Source organism: Tamandua tetradactyla, chromosome 6 (assembly GCF_023851605.1).
Source record: "Tamandua tetradactyla isolate mTamTet1 chromosome 6, mTamTet1.pri, whole genome shotgun sequence".
Classification (NCBI taxonomy): domain Eukaryota; kingdom Metazoa; phylum Chordata; class Mammalia; order Pilosa; family Myrmecophagidae; genus Tamandua; species Tamandua tetradactyla.
Window position 1 is genome coordinate 68620438 of NC_135332.1, and position 21054 is coordinate 68641491.

The window sequence follows — 21054 nt, forward strand, 5'->3', positions numbered from 1 at the left end:
ATCCCACCTATAGCCCCCTGTCTCCCTAAAAAAAAATCCATCACTATCATGACTTTTATAGAAAACATTCCATTGCATTTATTTTTTTATTTTATCCTACCAGGGTGGGTCCCCATTAAATAAGCAAAGAAAAGTTTTTTTGTGTCTTCTAAGTCTCTTTCATGCTACAGGTTTTCCTCCAGTCACTTTCTTTTCCTTACAATATACCTATTGATGGATATCTTTACAGTGTATCTTGTTGATGAATCTTAGCCTTGTACCTGTGAAACCTTCCTCAAGCTGTGCTTGGCTGATTTCATGCTCCTGGTGCAGTTTAGCATCTTGCGCTGTCCTCTTTCTCCCCTGCACATTTGCAGCTGGAGCCAGGGACTTGCTCAGACTCAGGTTCCATCCTCTGGCAACATTCTATGCTCTTTCATTGGAAAGCACGCAGTGTCTGGTTTCATTCATTTTAAAAGTTAACAGCAATTGATATTCAAAGCCTGGATCCATTTACTCACCAAAATAGTGAGATTCAAATTCTCTCATTTTTATTATCTGGAGTGATTTAATCTGCAGGATGGATCTTCTTTGCCTATCTTCAAAATTTGCTGCTAAAATACTTTTTAAAAATTTCTCATTTCTTTTTTATTTAAATTTCTTCTCTTTTTCAACCTCTATTTTCTTCAGACTTTATCTATTATGTTTATTTACTTTTGTGTTCCTTCCAGCTTAGTCTCTTACTTTTTCTTTTTTTTTTTTTTTTTTTTTAAAGGAAAGACAGAGAGAAGGAAGGAAGGATAGAAGGAAGGAAGGAAGGAAGAAAGGGAAACATTTTCAAACATTCTCCTGTTTTATTGTATTTTGTTTTTCCGTTTTTTGTTACATGGGCTGGGGCCGGGAATCGAACCGAGGTCCTCCGGCATAGCAGGCAAGCACTTTGCCCGCTGAGCCACCGCGGCCCGCCATCTTACTTTTTCTTTTATTCCTACTCCTTTTGTAAGTTCTGCCACCTATTTATGGTTTCTCTAATTGTGGTTTGTTGTGTTTTGTTTCATGTTTTGTATCATTTCCTCAATGTTATCTAGCTTATTTTGAAGTGGAAGGTTACAGTTCTGATTCTTTTTTTTAAGTATTTTTTCAAGAGTGCTTTCTTTGTCTTTGGAACTTATTTTGCTTTTTCCTTTTTTTTTTTTTTTGTCTTCTAGTAACTTCCCTTTTTCTGGGATTTGATCTCGACAATTTTCTGTTGCTCATTTTTATATGAAATTAGCTTTCATTAATTTTTAGGGGAGAGCTATTTAGATAGCCTTTTCAATCTCATACATCTCCCTATACTGCTGTTTTCATGGAGTGCTAAGAACACAGAAGTTGACTTTTCCCCTCCCCCACTTTCATGTAGAAGGGCTTTCTCCTTGCTTTCCCTTCATCCTATATTGCTCAATTTTGATTCAATGCCCAGAAGTTTCACCATAGTGTGGGGCCCTGATCTGGAAGAAAGTCTAAACTGGCCAGTTTGGGGAGTTCTTAGGACTTGATTGCTTTAGCCTTGAGATCTTCACTAACACTTGTCTACTACTGCTCCTATCAAAATCCCTCCTTGTTGTAGCATCTGTTCTCAAATTGGTCCGTGCACTTTCCTGTGAACACCTCTTTGCTATTTTGTGCTCGCTGGCTCTCAGGCCTGGCAGAGGATCTTTGCTTCCCTCTCCGTTCTCCCACACAGATGCCTGTGCACCCAGATGTTAAGGCTGTTTGAGGGTCCTCCAACAAGCTTGAATTTCAAAGTTCCTGGGAATACCACATCACGGAGATCCATCGTAAATGTTGCGCATTGGATTTTGGCTTTCCTATCTGGTTGTTCCGTCGAGGATTTTGGAAGCTCCCAAATCTATCCTGGTATCATCATCACCATAATGCAGATTGGGACAGAAGGGAAAAAAAATGTTGGGAACAGAAAATACGACCGAGATTTTGAGAAAAATAACGACACAATAAAGGCAAATAAAGCAAGAAAAAAGAAAGGGAATTGGATACTGCACAGAAACAAAACAAAGCACCTAAAAAACAAAAAAACTACAAGGAAGCCATGATCCAATAGTGAAGCAAATTAAAATACGGCATGATTTTAAGCAGCTGATAGAATCTAAGGTAAAAGATTTTATCTTTTTTATTTGATTTTTGGGAAATTCTCCTTTTACTGGCAAGGTGACTTGTAGAAATAGAACATATCCTAGCTTTCTTTGGCTTGCTATTCTATCTATCCATCTACACATATATACATTTAAACATATATGTACATATCATACACATATGCACAAATAATACATATATATTTGTCTATAGATATATGTATATAGTATACATGTTCCTAATAATGAAAATGCGTGTTTTTAAACTTTCAGAATCATCTTACGGACAAAGCACGGAAGGCTCTTTTGAGACTGTAAGAAAATAAATGTGAACAACTTTGGCACAATAAGAGTAAATGTGTAGCTGATAAGATAATGGAAATATGGGTAGGGAAAGTGATGGATCTATCCTAACATTACGAAGTAGAATATTAAAAGATATTGTCAAAAGTTAAGCTACTGAGAAATAGAAATTAACTGATATTAGAACCAAATATATAAATATGCCTGTCAAATATTGAACAAGGGACGTATCATAAGTGAGCAAAGATTCATCTATCATATATTGGGGTCTATAGTTAGCATCTAACAAGGTTAGATTGAGAAACTGAGATGTAAGTATTTAATCTACAGTTCATACAGTTATCTACGAAAGACTAAAACCTAAAGAAGTAAATAAAATCTGTCCCTGAAGAAATGGGATCCTTGGCTTTTATCACAGGCTATTCTGTGCTATTTAACCGCTATTGTCTTCATTTGGGTTTCCCAGAAGTAGACTCTAAATCAGACTTGAACACCAGATGCCTACTGAGAGATGCAGGGAATACTTGCAACAGAGTAGGGGAAGGAAGAGAACAAATAAAGACTTGGCTATTGAACCAGCTACTGCAGTAGGCAACCTGAGCTTTTTCCAAGGTGAAACTCTGGAAAATGGTGTAATACAATCACTTTTACTTACCCAAACAAGGAAGTGGGGGTATTTATACACCAACCCCCAGCAGTCACTAACTGAACGCTATTTCCAGGGTATGGCTAATTTCCCAGCACTTCTGGCCTACTGTACAGGAGAGGACAGAGCAGCCTCTGTGGTTATAGAGAAAAAGCCCTCAGACCCAGAGATACCAGTGGTGGCAATCAAAAGTTATGGGGACCATGCAGAAATGTTAAGGGTTCAGGGATGGGGTACTGAAAGTGTCTGCTACAGTTAGCAGGTATGCATGCTTCTTGCATACAAAAATAATAAAAAACTAAGTAGAAAAATCAATTTAAATTTTTTGTGCATCCAAGAGGCTAGAGGAAAGGAAATGAGTATTTATGAAACATCACTATATTCCTGAAACGATGCTAAACTCATCCATTTATATTGTCTCATTTAATTCTTTCTGTAATCATGTTGTTGATGATATTGTTATATCTTTCAGGTAAGGAAAAGGAAGCTTAGAAAATCTTTGTAAATATTAGAGGGAACTGCAATTTCTTAGATGAGTCTTTCTTTATAAATGCAAGCAAATATCAGAGTAATAGAACAGGAGTGAGGCCAAAACTGATTGTAGGTTTGCTAATGCAGAAAATGATAGGAATGATGGAAATGGGACAGTGAGAATTACAGGAAGCATAGGAGAAAAGATGAGCATCTTCCTTTGGAAGATGCTGAGTTGAAGGTGGTAAGAGGATATCCATTAAGAGGTGTCCAACCAGCCAGCTGTGACTAGGGAGCCAGATATTGGTGGACAGGTCTTTTCTACAGCAAAGATGTTATAGGCTTTTCCACTTGCCAGCACTTATCCTCTTACCACACAACCCTCCACAATACTGGTCTTATTAACATTCCTTGAACATACCAGGTATGCTCCAATTCATGCCAGTTATATTTGCTGTTCTTATTGCCTGGAATGCTTTATGCCTTATCATTGTTTCCCTGTGTAACTCATTCCTTTACATCATTCAGGTTTCTGTTTAAAAATCTCCTTAGAAAGACCTTTACTGGCCATTCCAATTAGAAGAATACAGCCAACCCCACACTTCCCCACTTCCCCAAATTCCACCCATTATTTGGCTTCTAATTCTGGTATTGATATCTTTCCTCTCCCCAATCTCCCATTGGCCATAGGCAAACAGAAGACAATGGTCATGGGACTGTATTGAGAAAGTTCATACAGGTTAGACCCTCAGGACAAAATGTAGACTGTGAACAGGTGAAGAAGGAATCTGGAGGGGTGGGTGGATTGCTTGCAAGAATGACCCAATTCTTCATCTCTTTCTGTAGCCACAGTCTATGCAATTTTATTTTGAAGCTTCTTTCATCAGAAGTTTGAGTCTCTTTCCATACTCCTTGAATCTGGACTAACTTTTGGCTTGCTTTGACCAGTAGAATATGGCGGTTATGGCCTTGTGCTACTGCAAGCCCAAGCCTCAAGAGCATTTACACACTCCCACATGCACTTTTGAAATACTGTCTACAACCTTGAGAACTAATCTTGATAAACTGCTGATGAGGGACTAGATGCAGGAGAGATCAGTTTTCACATTTGAGGTCATCATAGACTACCAGTTCTCAGCTAATCCAGCAACTGAGCCAGCCCAACCAAGACAAGAAGAACCAATCAGTTAGCCTAAAACTGATGATCCTCAGAAGCATGAGTCATATAAATATTTCTTGCTTTAAGCCACTGGGTTTGGGGATAATTTGTTATTCAGCATTATCATGATATTAGCTGACTGATACAGAGGCAAATAGAAGACAACTAATACAGTGCTTTATTACCCATCCTGACAAAATTTTGCCAACTCACTTTCATGAATATAAACTAAACTATTTTTTAATGGATTTTTGAAAATTATACCACATTTTCAATAGCTGCATTTTGTTTCCCCACTAGGATGTGAGGACATTATTTTGAGGGTGTTGGGCAGGCTTAGGTTCATTCCCATCCTCCTTCTACATTTATGATTCAAATGATTAATAAAATTATGAAAATGGACATAGTTTTCTGAAGACAATAAATAAGAAGGGCTACAGACCAGGAGATGAACTTTGATGTGGGCCCCACAATTAGGTATGTAGACAGAGCAGAAAGAGGATTCACCAAGGGAGACAGATCATCTTAGATGTTCAGTCCTTTTATCTGTTATGCTGACTTACCTGGTGACTTGGCTGAGATGAGACTACTTGCTCATTTCATTAGTCACTATGTGTTTAGAAAACTAAAACACCTAGAGTCATGAATTTTATATTAGCCTGAGATTTCAATGCAGAATAATTAAAGGGATGGGGGAAAGCAGCATGGCTCTTCTTGTTTATAAAGAGTATGAGTCAACTCTTTACATGTTTATGACAAACAGCTTGGGGACCATACCCACCTCTTGGTCCTCTGTTCCTCATACTATTGTAGGATTCTCTTCCAGGTCTGGAAAGAGAGGTTGCATCTGAACCAAGTCAATATGTCTGAATGACAAAGTAATTTAGTCAATCACCCACATGTGAGGTCTCCATGCCAAACACGTGGACATTTGGAAGCATCTAGGCAATTAACCATTGTTCACTTTTCATCTAGAAATGTTGGAAGATATAGCCCTAGCCAAAGTCATCAAGAGACCATTATAGCTTTGTGGAGTCCAATTTCACATGACTCACATGGAGCCCATCCTAGAATATGATGTTTGGAAGGGAATCATATGCAATCTAATGTAACTCTCTCACTTTATAGATAAACAGGTCCAGGGAATGATGTGACTTAAGTCACATAACTACTTGATGACTTACCCAGGTTTAGACACGAGGCATCTTGACTCCACTGTGCGTACTTCAATTTCTCTACTTTCTGCTTTGTTTAGAGACAAAAAAACAAATTAACATTCTGTGCATAAATAGAAAATAAATGACTCAACCCCCCCCCCCCCACAATGAGTGGGATAGAAATAACATTTGTTCTCACTGACCTGAATAGGTAAGCTCATTTGTACAATGCTTTATTGTTTATTCTGTGCTTCAACAAACATTTTGATTTTGGTTCAACACAGCAAAACCTATGGCAAACAAAGCAGTTAATTGTATCCTTACTTACGGATGAAATTAAGTAATGGCCTCACAGCCAGCAAGTGACAAAGCTGGCAGTAGAAACCAGATCTTTTCCTTGCATTTATTCTTTGTAACATTTATTGAGTAGTGATTGCATGCCAGGTAGTAAGCTAGGAGCACATTTGTAACCACATTTTAATGCCAGTAGTGGGTGCATCAACCAGCAAAGGCTAGATTATACCACAATGACAAACAACTCCAAATATCTGTGGCTTCAGAACACAAAGATTTCTTTTTGGCTAATGTTACATGACCAAGGCATTCTCTCTGTGTCCTTGTCATACTCACTCCATGATCCACACTAAGGAAGCTACCAAGGCCAATGTGTTCTGGGCCTTTATAGCTAGTCTTAGAAACCTGAGTTCTGGGGGAAAGAAGATGCAAGAATAATAAGGACCGGGTGCCCCAGAGATAGAAAGTGAAGCCATTGTAAGAGCTCTGCAAAGATGATTTCATTAGTTACAACTGTAGGAACAGAGAAGTGACTGGTTTGCATTTCAAACAAGGGAAAAAAGAGCCATTGTTTTTGTGTGTGTGTGTGAATATGAGCTGGGCCGGGTATTGGATTTTGAATTCTTTGTTATATCCCCTGGCAAGAATTCAGCTGGCCTCTCATTTCTTCCTGTCAAACCCTGAAATGGACTACAGCCTTTGAACTAAACTGCTGCACACCCAACCCAAGACTCAGACAGCTCTGAAAATGTTCCCTGCTCAGCAGCCGATTTTAAATCGCTCTTGCCCTTGGCTATTTTAAATCATCTCCCCACCATCACCCTGGAACGCATTAGACAACTTTATTGCCACATTCCTTGCCAATTTAATTTTTGTAAATCATATTCCAGCGCTTCAGATTTCCTCACGTACCAGAGTTTTTTTTCTTTCAAGGAGCCATTGAATCAAACATTGGACTCCAGAGCCCGTTGGGGTTTCCATTCTGCATCCTTAAAAGGGGGTAGGGAAAATTGTTAGTTGTCTCCACTGGCATGTTTTGGTGTCTTTGGATACTGCTTAGAATTACTGATGACTATTATGATAATCCAAGAGGAGCAATTCTGTGGGATCTGAAATGTTGCATGCCCAACGTCAGCCTAAATGAGAATGCAAAGAACCAGCAGAAAGGAGGCCAGCGAGAATATATTTGTTCAACTCTAATTTGGCCTTAAGACTGGATGGACTCATTTTCAAACTTCAAATTCAGAATAAATGCTTAATGAAGATTTCTCTTCAGTTCATACTTTTATTTCAAAATTTTTTTTAATTATAAAAGTAATGACAAATACAGATAATGTAAAGTGGCAAATACAGAAAAACCAAGAAAACAAAAACATCCACTATCCACTAGTAACTACTGTTGCTTTTTGGTGTAAGTATCTAAAATCAATAATTTTCTCTCTGCAATGTGTGTGTGTGTATATGTATTTATATTCTGTACTGTGTGTATATATGTGTATGTGAACTTACATAGTTCTTAACATGATTAAAATTGTATCTGTGCCAACCAGAATTCTTACTGCCCATGACTTTTTATGGCTCTATATTGATACATCAATCAGTCCTGCATTGTAATACATGTATGTTTAATTCAGGTTTTCCTTGTTATAAGCAACAATACAATAGACATTTTCAGATACATCTTTGCATTTGTTTCTGATTATTTAAAAGCAAACCCTAGGCATCTGGGGCAATAAAATGTACATTTTAAAGGTTTTTGGTACATAAGCTTGATCACCCATCAGACCTGTATAAAAAACTACACTTCTACCAGAAGTGTGTGAGGAACCCTGAATTTCAAAACCCTAGTACAACTCTGCATACTGTCTTCTATTTTATCAATTTGATCTCTGAAAAATTTTTATTACTTTCCTCTGATGAGGCTGAGCCTTTACTGGTATTTGTGTTTTATTCTTTTGTAAATTTTCTCTTTGTGTCCTTGCCTATTTTATCATATATTTTCACATTGATTTTAAGGATTTTCTGCAAAATTAAGTTGTTGAACAACAACTTGACTGAGTATGCAATTCTTGGGGCACACCCTATTTCTTTGAAAGCTGTTGAACTTGCTTTTCCATTTCCGATTTTTGCCGTTTGGGATGACCTGTTTAAGTCGCATCAGTGGTTCCTAATGAGAGCAGATTTCCCCCTTGCTCTCAAGAGGGCATTTTTATTTGTCTCAACTGTTGTGTAGGGGGTGCTGTGGGCACTAGGAGGTAGAGGCAAAGACATGCTTCTAAACATCCCTCAGTGCACAGGACAGGCCTCACCGACCAAACACATCCCATCCAAAAACGTCAGCAGTGCTGAGCTTGGGAAACCCGGGTCTAACTGCTTGAAAAATTCATTATTAAAATTGAGTTCACCAAATGAAACAAAGTAAGATTTCAGTGGCTGAGAGATTTCAAATAGAGTTGAGAGGTCATGGTGGAGCTCATTCTTATGCATTTTATAGATATCCCTTTTCAGTTTTTAGTGCATTAGAATAGCTAGAAGGAAATACCTGAAGCTGTTGAACTGTAATCCGGTAGCCTTGAATCTAGATGGTGAATGTATACCTATGGAGCTTTTACAGTATGACTGTGTGATTATGAAAACTTTGAGGCTGACATTCCCTTTATCCAATGTATGGACAGATGAGTACAAAAATAAAGACAAAAGATAAATAAATAATGGGGCGGGGACTTTGGGGGTATGAGATGTTTTGGGTGTTCTCTTTTTATTTTTATTTTGTTCTTATTTTTTTGGAGTAAAGAAAATGTTCAAAAATCGATTGTGTTGATGAATGAACAACTATATGATGATACTGTCAACCACTGATTGTACACTTTGGATGAGTATATGGTATGTGAATATATATCATTTAAAATTGCATTAAAGGGAGTACAAGGGTAGGTCAGTGGTAGAATTCTTACCTACCATGAGGGAGACCTGGGTTCGATTCCCGGCCCATGCACTTCCCAAACAAACAAGTGAACAAACAAATGAAAAACCAAACAAACAAAAATTCAGCAAATGGTGCTGCAATAAGGGCATATTCACATGGAAAATGAATGAAATGTGACTCTGCCATACAGCATACAAAAAAAAAATTGCATTAAAAATTTAGTTCACCAGGATATACCTTGGTTTTGTTATTTTTCAATAATTTTGCCTGTCACATATTAAGGTCTATCAACAATTATTCAGAAAAAGGTCTGCTATTTAATGGCCTGTGGGTCTTAATTCTTGCTCTTTTTTTTTGCATTCTGGTTAATATCCCAGTGATTCCATTTTTTATGCTCTTAATTTATGATCATAATATTTCTTTGTGTTCCAGAGTGTCTTTATTTGTTTTGCTCAGTTTTCTTAGCACCCACAGTTTTCTGTTCATCTCTTAGAATGTTTCATCTTCTCATCATTCATTCTTCTTTTCACAACCTCCATGAATTTTAAAATATATTGAAAGTAAAGCATCTGTTTGTTTGATCTTTCTATCTTTCCTGAAATAAGTCTTCATTAGAAGATTCCCCTTATTTTTTTTCTTTTGCAGCTTATATTAATTTCTTTTTTCTCTGAGAATTTTGCATTAAGCTTTACATTGTGTTTTCTTTCTTCTTTTTCTTTTTAATTTGCTGATTTTAGAATGAAGGCTAGTCTATTCCCGTTTGCTATTTGTCACAAAAGAGTATCAATGGATTCACTTTGGTTCTCCTCTTATTTTCTTGGTGTATTAGTTTGAAACCTTCTGGAATTAAGTATACCAGAATCGGAATGCTTTTAAAAGGGGGAATTTAATAAGTTACAAGTTTAATAAATTACAAGTCTAAGCCTATAAAATATCCAAAATAAGACATCCAAGGAAAGACACCTTAATTAAAGAAAGGCTGATGGATCAGCTTAATTAAAGAAATACCTCTGTCAGCTGGGAAATCACATGGCTAGCATCTGTTGGTCCTGGGCTCCATTACTTTCAGCCTGTTCCTGTGGAGGTTCCTTACTTTGCTTCTCTGGGACTGGCTTTCATCTCTTGGCCTCCCTTGGCTCTCTCCAGGTTCTGGCTTGCTTAATATCTCATGGTGACGTCTGTTGGGCTCCAAGCATCTCCAAACATCCCTGTCTCTGTTCTCTGCCTGTCAGCTCTGCTTGAAGTTTCTGTTGGCTCCATTGTCCCTGTTATTCTCTGACTCTCTCCAAAATGTATCCTCTTTTAAAGGATCCCAGTAAACTAATCAAGACCCAGCTGGAATCAGTGGGGCCACATCTCCATTAAATCAAAGGTCACACCCACAATTGGGTGCTTCACATCTCCATGGAGAGAATCTGATCAAAAGTTTCCAGCCTGCAGTCTTGAATCAGGATTAAAAGAAATGACTACTCCTACAAGATTGGATCAGTGCACATTTCTTTCAAATTGGCACACCTAGCTTCCGTTTGAATTCTTCCACAGATGACAGAGAGTGAGGACTCTTTCAAGTTATATGATTAGCCAGAATTTCAGTAGCCTAGAGGTGCAAGAGGGCATCATAGCACATAGCAGTTGGGTAACCTTGCCACTGAAGACTGTTTCTACTATATTTTGTGTAGCCATGTCATGAGGTACCAGGTCTGCCAAGTTAGGGGAATAGCTTTCCCTTTGAGAGGCTGTCCTATGGTTCCAGATTGATATTTACTTTGAAATGACTTGGTCTTATAGCCTGCATCTTAACAGAAACCCAACCAGCTATATTTTATTTCTAAAACATAGTCATACGTTTGTCTTTTGCTGTTGAGACTTTTGGTCTACAGAAATGGCTCCAAGAAAACTGGGAGGTCTGTTTGTGCCAAACTCTACTGTCCCCATTTCAGATTGAGAGTTTTCCAACTAAAATCAAGGTCTACACAGTTTTTAAGAAGACCCTGAGTGGGAGGTCCAGTTAGGGTACATTAGCTTAAAAGAGACTTTGTTCTCACATAATATCCCAAGCAAGTCTGATAAGTTTCAAATTAGAGGTTACATTTTTTTTTCTCTTGAATAAATCGAAGAGTTGAGAAACTTAAGTAATTAAACTTTAGAAAGTAGAAAGTCATTCATAGAAGAAGAGCCCCATGGCTGTTCTTAAACCTGGCAAGAGTGATAGGAAAAGGATTGAATATAGAAGGGAGAAAGGAGAATTCAGCTGAAATTTTTAAATAATTTTTAACAGGTATGTATGATCTATTATAACTGTGAGAACGTCTGGTCACAGAAAAATGTCTGGTCCCCACGCACCATCGGTGGGCCACAAAGCAAGTCTCATAAGGAGTCCATTACCTGATAAAAAAATAGCATTAAATTAGAAATCGATGACATAAAATATCTGATAAAGTTAAAAAAAATTGAGAAATTATACACAACACACTCTTTAGAGACCTAGGAGGCTTACAAGAAATTACAAGAGAAATTAGAAAATATTATAAACATATGTTAATTAAAACACAATATCAAATTTGAGGCATGCGGTTAAGAGAGTGCTCAGCATCTTTAAGATCTAGTGGAAAGCAGTGGTTTCTTAGACTTTACATCTAAAGCTCAAGCAACAAAAGAAGAAATAAATAAATGGATGTCCTCAAAATCAAAAACTTCTGTGTTTCAAAAGACTTTTTTAAGAAAGTGAACAGGCACTCTATTCAATGGGAGAAAATATTTGGAAACCACATATCCAATGAGGTTTAATATCCAGAATATATAAAGACATCTTATAGCTCAACAATAGAAAGACGAACAACCCAATATAATAATGGGCAAATGACTTGAATAGATATTTTTTCCAAAGAAGAATACAAATGACTAAAAAGTACATGAAAAGATGTTCATCTCCACTAGCTATTAGGGAAATGTAAATCAAAACCATAATGAGAAATCATTCCACAACTACTAGAATGGCTGCTATTAAACAAGAAACTACGAGTGTTGGAGAGAATGTGGAGAAAAAGGAACACTTATTCTCTGCTAATGGGGACGTAAAATGGTGTTGCCGCTGTGGAAGACAGTTTGGCAGTTCCTTAGGAGGCTGAGTATAGAATTGCTATATGGTCTGGCAATCCTGCTGCTAGATATATATCCAGAAGAACTGAAAGCAGGGACTTAGATATTTATTTGCACACAAATGTTCATAGCAACATTAGTCACAACTTCCAAAAGAAGGAAGCAACCTAAGTATCCATCGATCCAAATAGATAAACAAAATGTGGTATATACACACAATGGAATATTATTCAGCTGTAAAAAGGAATGAAGTCTTCATGCATGGGACAACATGGATGAACCCTGAGAACACTGTATTCAGTGAAATAAGCCAGACACAAAAGAATAAATATAGCATGATCTCACGTATATGAACTAAATATAATAAGCAAACTCGTAGAGTCAGAATCTATAATATAGGTTATCGGGGGATAGGATACAGAGAGAGAAAGGGGAACTGATGCTTAATTTGTGCAGAACTTCTATGTAGCTTGACTGTGTTTGGAAATGGAAAGTAGTGACATTAACATGTATTTGACATATTTTATGACATATAGCACTGAATTACATTAATGACATACACAAATTCTTTTGGCAAATGAAGGAGGGAACTTTCAAAACTCATTTTATTAGGATGGCATTACCCTAATATCAAAACCTGACAAAGACATTACAAGAAAAGAAAACTATGAACCAATATCCTTCACAAACACAGATTTATAAACTTCCTAAAGCAATATTAGCAAATATAATGCAGCAATATGTCAAAAAGTTAACACATTATGTACAATTGTGGATAAATCCCAGGAAAGCAAAGTTAGTTTACCATTAAAAAATCAATCAATTAAAAAAATTATATAAATTAAAAAATTATGAGATAAGATTTTTATACGTTAATTTAAAAAACATTTGCATCTTTATATTTTCTTGAAACAAAAAACTTGAAAATGTTCAGTAACATAGGTCATTACCATAGCAAAGACGATGTTTCTAATAACTTTCTACTTGATATTTTGATAATGCATATAGTTTTGATAGCTAATAAAATGGAATTTACATTAGTATTTAATATTTGGAATTCAGGAAATACTGATATCTGTATCTAGAGACTTTTTTCCTTGTTCGCCTTAATTTTAAATTGGTTTATGACACTGACTGTACAAATACAGGCCTTACAATGATATTTTACTTAAAATGTCAAAAAATAAAATGTACTGCTCAGATGCAAAAAAAAAGAGAAATAAAATTTTTAAAAATCAGTCAAGGTAATTTACCATACCAATTAAATGGAGGAGGCAAACCATATCATCATCTCTTCAGAGACAGGAATTGCATTTGACAAGCTCCAGCCTAGAAGATAAGAAAAACAAGCTTGGTAAAACAGGAATAAAATGGACTTATTCAGCCTGATAAAGGGCATCTATGAAAAACCTGTTGGTAACATCATGCTTAATTCTGAAATATTGATTACTTTCCACTTAAGATAAACAAAAAGGCAAGGTTGTTCACTCTCACTGCTGTAATGGAAGGTCTAATCTGTGCAAAAAGATAAGAAAGTAAAATTAAATTGAAAGTATAAAGATTTGGGAGGAAAAAGAAAGTGTCTTTCTTCCATGATAACATGATTGCATATGTTGAAAATCCTATGGAATCTATACATCAATTACTATAAATAATTAGTGAATTTGGTAAGGTTGCACTCTACAAAGTCAATAGATGAAAAATCAATTGTATTCTTCATTATAAACAACAAACAGTTAAAATAAAATTTTAAAATGCAATTTAGTAGCATTAAGACCAGCAGATATCTGTGAATAAATCTTACAAAAAAGGTCCATGATATCTACACTTAAAGTTGCAAACCACTGCTGAGAAAAAAATAAAGACTCTTTAGAGCAATGGAGAATGGAGAATTGCTGTCAAAATTCCATCAGACTTAAAATAAGTCAATAAGCTTATTCTAAACTTCATATGGAAATTCAAGGGTTCTAGAACAGCCAAAATAATCTTTAAGAAGAAAAACAAAGCTCAAAGATATACACACTTGATTTTAAAACTAACTACAGCACATCAGGAAAGTATAGTAATGGCATGAAGATAGATGAATATAATAAATGAAGACATGGAATTCAGAAATTGATGCCCATATATGGTCAATTGAGGTTTTGACTAAGGTGCTAGGTCAATTCAATGATGAAATGGAAAATCTTCCTAACAAATTGTGCTGGAGCAGCTAGATGTAAACATGATGGGAAGAAAATGAAGTCTCAACCTTTCTCAATCATACCCCAAATTTAATTTGAGATGAACCATAGCCCTAAACTTAAAAATCAGAAATATAAAATTCTAGAGGAAAGCATAAGAGAATATTTTCTTGGCTTTATGGTGGGCAAAAATCTTTTGGACAGAAGAAAAATGCACTAACCACAAAAGAATAGAATGATAAATTGAAATTTTTCAGGATTTAAAATTTGTGCTCATTAAAAGACACCATTAAGAAAATAGCTATGTAAGGCACAGACTGGGAAAACTATTTTCATTACACTTGTCTGACCAAAGGACTGTTATCCAAAATATATAAATATATTCTAGAATAGACAATAAAAATATTAAAAACCCTATTAAAATATTGAAGATAAAGGAAGAGTCAACATTAATAGCTATCAGGAAATTGCAAACAAAATCACAGAGATACATTTCACAACCACTAAAAGGACTAAAACTTACATTTTTGGCAATAGCAAATGTTGAGAAGAATATGGAAAAAATAGAATTCGCAAACATTGCTAGTAGAAGTGTAGAATGATTCAAACTCTTCTGATAGTTCTTTGAGGTTCTCAAGTAATAAGACATGATAGTGTTGCTTTTGTTAGAGCCAACAACGCTCCTACCAGGCTAAACTCCTGTTAATAGTAGCTATAAACTCTAGATAAACATGAAAACATCTAAAAGCCCTGGAGATGAACTAAAGTCCACATTCTTGAGAGGTTCAACATCTGGAAGAAAGAAATGACATAGAGAAACTTAGTTGCTTTTTTGTTCATTTTGTTTTGTTTTATTAGATCCCATTCAGAATCATGCATTGCATTTAATTGTCATCCTCTCTGTAGCTGCTCTTTGTTTTAAAAAAATTGCAGAAACGTATATACAACATAAAATTTCCCATCTCAACCCCAAGAATACCATTCCATGTTGTTAATGCACAGTCACAGTGCTCCAGTACCCTCCATTACCTGAACTTTCCCATCACCCCAAACAGAAACCCTACCCCATAAGGCATTAAATCCCCATAAAGTTATTTGGTTTTATTCTTCTTCTTCTTATTATTATTATTATTATTGGGCACTAGCCTGAAAATGTTTGTGGATGGTGCCACCTAAGGTAGTGAAAACTTCAATAATCTTTCTGACTGAAAGGACAAAGGGCAGAGATTGGAACACTCATTGTTACTGGAAGGTGAAGGGAGTGATCATGGAGCACAGACTGCGAAAGAATGGGAAAACTTATTTTTGAACATAAACTCTGCCAAAACTCCGAACCATGAACGCACAAGGAAGACTCAAAGCAGCCCAAGTAAAGATGAAAGGACTGAAATAAGATCTGAGTTGCTGCCCAAGAGAGACAGTTCACAAATGATGAATTCTACCGAAATTATTGCTTGATAAAACAACAACAGAAACATTAACTCAACATTTTTAGGAGGAATATTACAGTGCCTAGAGTAACCCTCAAATAATATTTACAATATCCAGGACACAACCACAAATCACTCAACATACAAAGATCCAGAAATGACTTATCCTCAAGAGGAAAGAAAATCTATGAGACTAATCTCAAGATGACCCAGATATTGGGGGTGCAAGAGTAGTTCAGTGGTAGAATTCTCTCCCGCCATGTGGGAAACCCGAGTTTGATTCCTGGTCCATGCACTTCCCAAAAAACAAACAAGCAAAAACCAACCAACCAAACAAAAATTCAATAAATGGTGGGGCAATAATGGGTTACTCCCATGGAAAAAGAGTGAAATGTGACCCTGCCATACAGCATACAAAAAAAAAAAAAGAACCAGATATTAGAAGTAGTAGACAAGGATTTTAAATGAGCTATTATAACCATAACAGTGACATAAAGGAAAATATGCTCATAATGCATAAAATGATAGTAAATCTCAAAAGAAAATAGTAACTATAATTCTGACCTATTAGCCAGCAATTTCTCGCCTAGTATTTACCCAAGATAAATGAAACAAATGTACCTGAACAAGAATTCTCATTGGTGCCTTATTAATGAGAAAGCCTCAAATTGAGAACAATCTTTGTGTCTATCAATGGGATAAGGGATAAATAAATTGAGGTATATTTATAAAGTGGACTACTACTCAGCAATAAAAAGTGTGTTTTGCAATAACGTGGGTAAATCTCAAAGACATAATTTTGAGCTAAAGCAACAAGCCACAAAATGATTATATCTCCATGACATCTAAGAATAAAGAAAGATAATCTATGGAGATAGATTGAGGAAACTTTCTGTGGTTGTTTTCCATATTGGTTTCATAAACTCATAAAACTTCAGATTTGTGCATTTCACAGTATGTTAATGATAAAAAAATTCTGAATAAGGTGGAAAATGGTGGCTTGTTTTTCTTTTCTTCATACTGCCAGGGATATCAAACTCTTCATTTCCCTTGAGGAGAGGAGACCCACCCAACCTTTAGCCCTCATTCTTTTAAAATAGGGGGTAGTTAAGTGGTTTTCAGAATACCCTCCACTTGCATCTTCTAACATTCCTCTGTTCTCTCAAGAATTGGGGAAAGGAGTTTTTCTCAGCTTCTTTTATCTTCCTTGACTGTATTTGGTAGAATTTCCTCCAAGTTGGTGGTATATGGTTGCCACCTTGCCCTGTTTCATAACCTAATTTTGCTTTTCTTTGATTCTTTCTGTCAAGATAGCAGTAAGTGGAGGGTATTGGGCTAGTATATTTACTGGGTTTTGTACTTCTTGTATCCTTTAAGCTATTTAGGGCAGTTGCTTGAGGCACCAAGATCCAGGTTACTTTATGCCCTTAGACTCAGTTCCTTACTCTGGTCACTGATTTTACCTATTAATTTCCCAAAACCATCAACTTCAATGGTACAGGCTTCCTTTGGAGAGACCTATGAAATGCCAGTGGTCATTTGACACCTATTGACATCTGTTTCATTTGGCACCTATGCCAGTCTTAAAACGTTTGTTTGGAGAAGCATGTGACAAGTACAGTAAAAAGTGCAGAGTTGAAAGAAAAGCAATAAAGATAATTAAGTGACTCTGAGTATTGATTTATGAAGGGAGATTGAAGATATTAATACAAACCACATTTCTTTCCTGAACTCCAAGTGAAAGAGGGGGATTGATGAGGCAATAACTGCTAATGGAATAAACAACCACAGAAGAAAGACATGTGTGGGTGGTATCAAGGGTATAATTCCAAGCTTTCAAAAGGAATTTAATAAAGAAACATTTAGGCTGAATATCAAGGGAAAGTTCCAGTTAGTGGGAGGCCTGGAGCATGGCAAGCAGTTCCTGGACTCACGGATTGGCTGCCACATACCTGAGATTCTGGGATTCAAACAAAGCCCAAAGACGCTTATCACTGAGCCTCCCACAGAGACCAAGTATGCTTGAGGTGTTCTCTCAATTTTTCACTACGTTTTTTATTCTTAGTGTTTATGAATAAACAACAAAGAAAAAGTAATATAATGGGGCTTTCCTGGTGCATACAAACCATGTCAGCCTTTTGTGTTAATCTTTCAAAAAGCAATTAGTCTAGAGGGATGGAAACCAATTAGTTTCCTAATATAATAAAGGCCAAACTACTTATTCATTACTACATATATTATGGTCTGTTATATCGATGAGTACAGATACAGTCTCAGACTCTCATGCATTTAATAGGTTGTGGTTAAAAAATCATTTTAAAGGAAAACAGCAGGCTGCTATTACCTTGGGGGTGGGTGGGGTGCAGACATGAATGCTGTCTCATCAGATGGTGAGGACCACCAGCACTTTCTTTGCCCCATGAGAAGGGATTTAAATAAACCAACGTCTTATGGCATCCATGAGAATCACGTGAGAGTAGGTCAGTGGGTGATTGCAAACTGAAGCAGAACCTGTGTCTGAGTTGGGCTCTGACTCCTATTGACTGCATTTTCTGGCTGTTTACTAACTGGTCACTAGACTGTGAGCTCCTTCAAGTTGAATTTCATATCTTTCACTCTGTATCTCCCAGGGGAATGCATAAAGTAAGCAATGCCCATCCTACGTCTAAAATATATCTCATATGACATCCCCTTTCCTATCTCCACACCCACACTTGGCCCAGCCACTGACATCTGTCCTCTAGATGGCAACATCCAATAGCCTAACTGTGCTGGTTTGAAAGGATGCATGTACCCTAAAAAAGCCATGTTTTAATCTTAATCTCATTTTGTGAAGGCGGCTGTTTCTTCTAATCCCTATTCAGTATTAAATGTTTGAAACTGTAATTAGATAATCTCCCTGGGGATGTGATTTAATCAAGAGTGGTTGTTAAATTGGATTAGCTGGAGACGTGTCTCCACGCATTTGGGTGGGTCTGGATTAGTTTCTGAAGTCCTATAAAAGAGGGAACATTTAGAGAAAGACATAGTCATGAGAAGCAGAGAACCTACCAGCCAGCGACCTCTGGAGATGAAGAAGGAAAACGCCTCCTGGGGATCTTCATGAAACAGGAAGCCAGGAAAGAAAGCTAGCAGATGATGCTGTGTTTGCCATGAGCCCTTCCAGCTGAGAGAGAAGCCCTGCCTATGTTCGCCATGTGCTCTTTCAGATGAGAGAGAAACCCTAAACTTCATCGGCCTTCTTAAACCAAGGTATCTCTCTCTAGATGCCTTTGATTGGACATTTCTATAGACTTGCTTTAATTGGGACATTATCTTGGCCTTAGAACTGTAAACTAGCAATTTATTAAATTCCCCTTTTTAAAAGCCATTCCTTTTCTGGTATATTGCATTCTGGCAAACTAGAATACTAACCAATGCCCCTCTTTCAACTTCTGAGCCCTTCTATGTTTTTCACAGAATAACCAAAATGAAACGGCCAATCAGTCAACTTATTTTTTCCTCCCTTCATTTCCAGTGCATGCCTGCCTCTTTGCTTTTCCTCCTGTTTGGATTGCCTTCTCATGACTGTGCTTCTTCTCCAGGGCCCATCCATATCCCATTCCATCCCAGGTAGCTTTCACAGATCATCTCATCCATTCAGTCAATCATTTGCCAGGTATTTATTGAGCATATATCATGTGCCAGACATTATCCTGGTATCTAGGGATTTAAATATGAATAAAATGAGGTTGCTGCTTTCTAGGAACATATGCTCATACTAATGTATACATACCAGTGGTTGATAAATTTAGCTCATCAATAGACATACTTAGATATTAAAAACAACAACAATGCCCAATATTGCCAGTACTGGGCCTGTTTGCCTCCAGATCCATTCCTTGTGTTTCTCTCGCTCTCTTCTGTGACTCAGGGAGGTGGGCACCTACAGTTTGTTGTTTCCAGGTTCTGTTTTCAGCTAAGTATAAGAGGAAAGGAAAAGTCAGCATGCATCCTTGCCTTCATTTCTCTCTGACTTGGATATGAGTCTGACAGTGGCTCGGCTTCAGCTCTTTCAGGACAGGTCCACTGCAGGGTTGCAGTTTGAGCTGGGTGATCCCAGTTCCTGGGTACCAGGTAAGTTATTTCATCCCCCTGTCCCTCCAGCCTAGGAATGACTGTGACTTCCTGTACTTGCTCCTCTCCAGGTAGCTTCCCCGATTCCTGCGTGTCTTCTCAGCTTTTCCAAGACTGGAACAAACTCCCTAAACTAAATGTCCTTTGCTTTGAGTTCTCAGAGTGGTTTCTGCTTTCCTGGGTGGACATTGACCATATAGTAATTCATAGCAGAAGTGGCCCCAAAAGATCAAACTCTCAGGATACAATACTGGAATGGGTTGCCATCTCTTGGAGTGTTAGGACCTCCTTGCAGGATGTCAATGAAGTACTAATATCCCATGGCATCTGATGGTATTGCAATTTAATTTACAATTAAATTTATCATCTGTGGTTATTTGGAATGACGTGCCTTGCCTGCCAGCCTGGTATTATTCACCTCCACTTCTTATCCTCATCTGCCTCCCTCAATACTTCTGATGAAGGAACACATTCCACAGAGAACAAAGCACAGAAAAGGGCTCATGTCCATGGAACTCACTGGTCTTACTGTATTTTCCATCACTCAGAAGCAGCTGAATCTTCCTGGAGACTCAGTTTGCCTGTTATCAGCACGTTGCCTGCCTCTCCACTCAAAATTCACCCTTCATTGCTGCTCTGCCTTTCCCTTTGTCAGTGACTTTTCAGAAAATGGTGTGGGAGGGACATTGCATGAGGAAGGGGTTTTCTTTTCTGGTTTTAGTGTAGTTTTTTGTTGTTGTTTTGCAGACTCCTGCAGTGTTCACAGTTTCTTCAGGGCTCACCTTGAACAGGGAAAGTGGCTTCTCCAACATCAGGGTTCTACAGCACGGACAGATCCTTTGGCGTCAGGCTCTTCTAGTGTGTGTGGCTTCTCCCTTGTGTGGTTTCATAGTGAAGTGCCTCCAGCAAGACACCTCCCCATGAACAGCTTTCCCCAACAGCCTGGTGGGAGGATTTCTGGCAAGTGCTGAAGGGTGGTTTTCTAGTAAGTTCTGCTAATGACACAGAGCCACTTCTCTGCCATTCAGTGAACCATGACTGTGCTCTCCCCAGCATGGTCTGGAATGCAGGTCTGAGGATTTGAAGCAGAATGATCTCTTCTTTGGGTGCTCTATTTCAGCTGTAGGGCAGAAAGTATTCTGTTTATCTTCTATTCCTG

The 21054-nt window shown here is 37.3% G+C and overlaps 1 long non-coding RNA gene across 3 annotated transcripts in view; it reads right to left on the reverse strand.

The window, feature by feature from the left end:
- Positions 1 to 953: 953 nt before the first annotated feature.
- Positions 954 to 21054, reverse strand: part of LOC143688282 (uncharacterized) — a 37633-nt gene continuing 17532 nt past the window's right edge. For all 3 annotated transcript variants that reach the window (XR_013177932.1, XR_013177933.1, XR_013177934.1), the window contains 5 exons: positions 13425 to 13495; positions 11411 to 11452; positions 6051 to 6137; positions 5875 to 5932; positions 954 to 1875 (listed from right to left, as the gene is read on the reverse strand). This is a non-coding gene — a long non-coding RNA (uncharacterized LOC143688282). The remainder of the gene's footprint in view (positions 1876 to 5874; positions 5933 to 6050; positions 6138 to 11410; positions 11453 to 13424; positions 13496 to 21054) is intronic.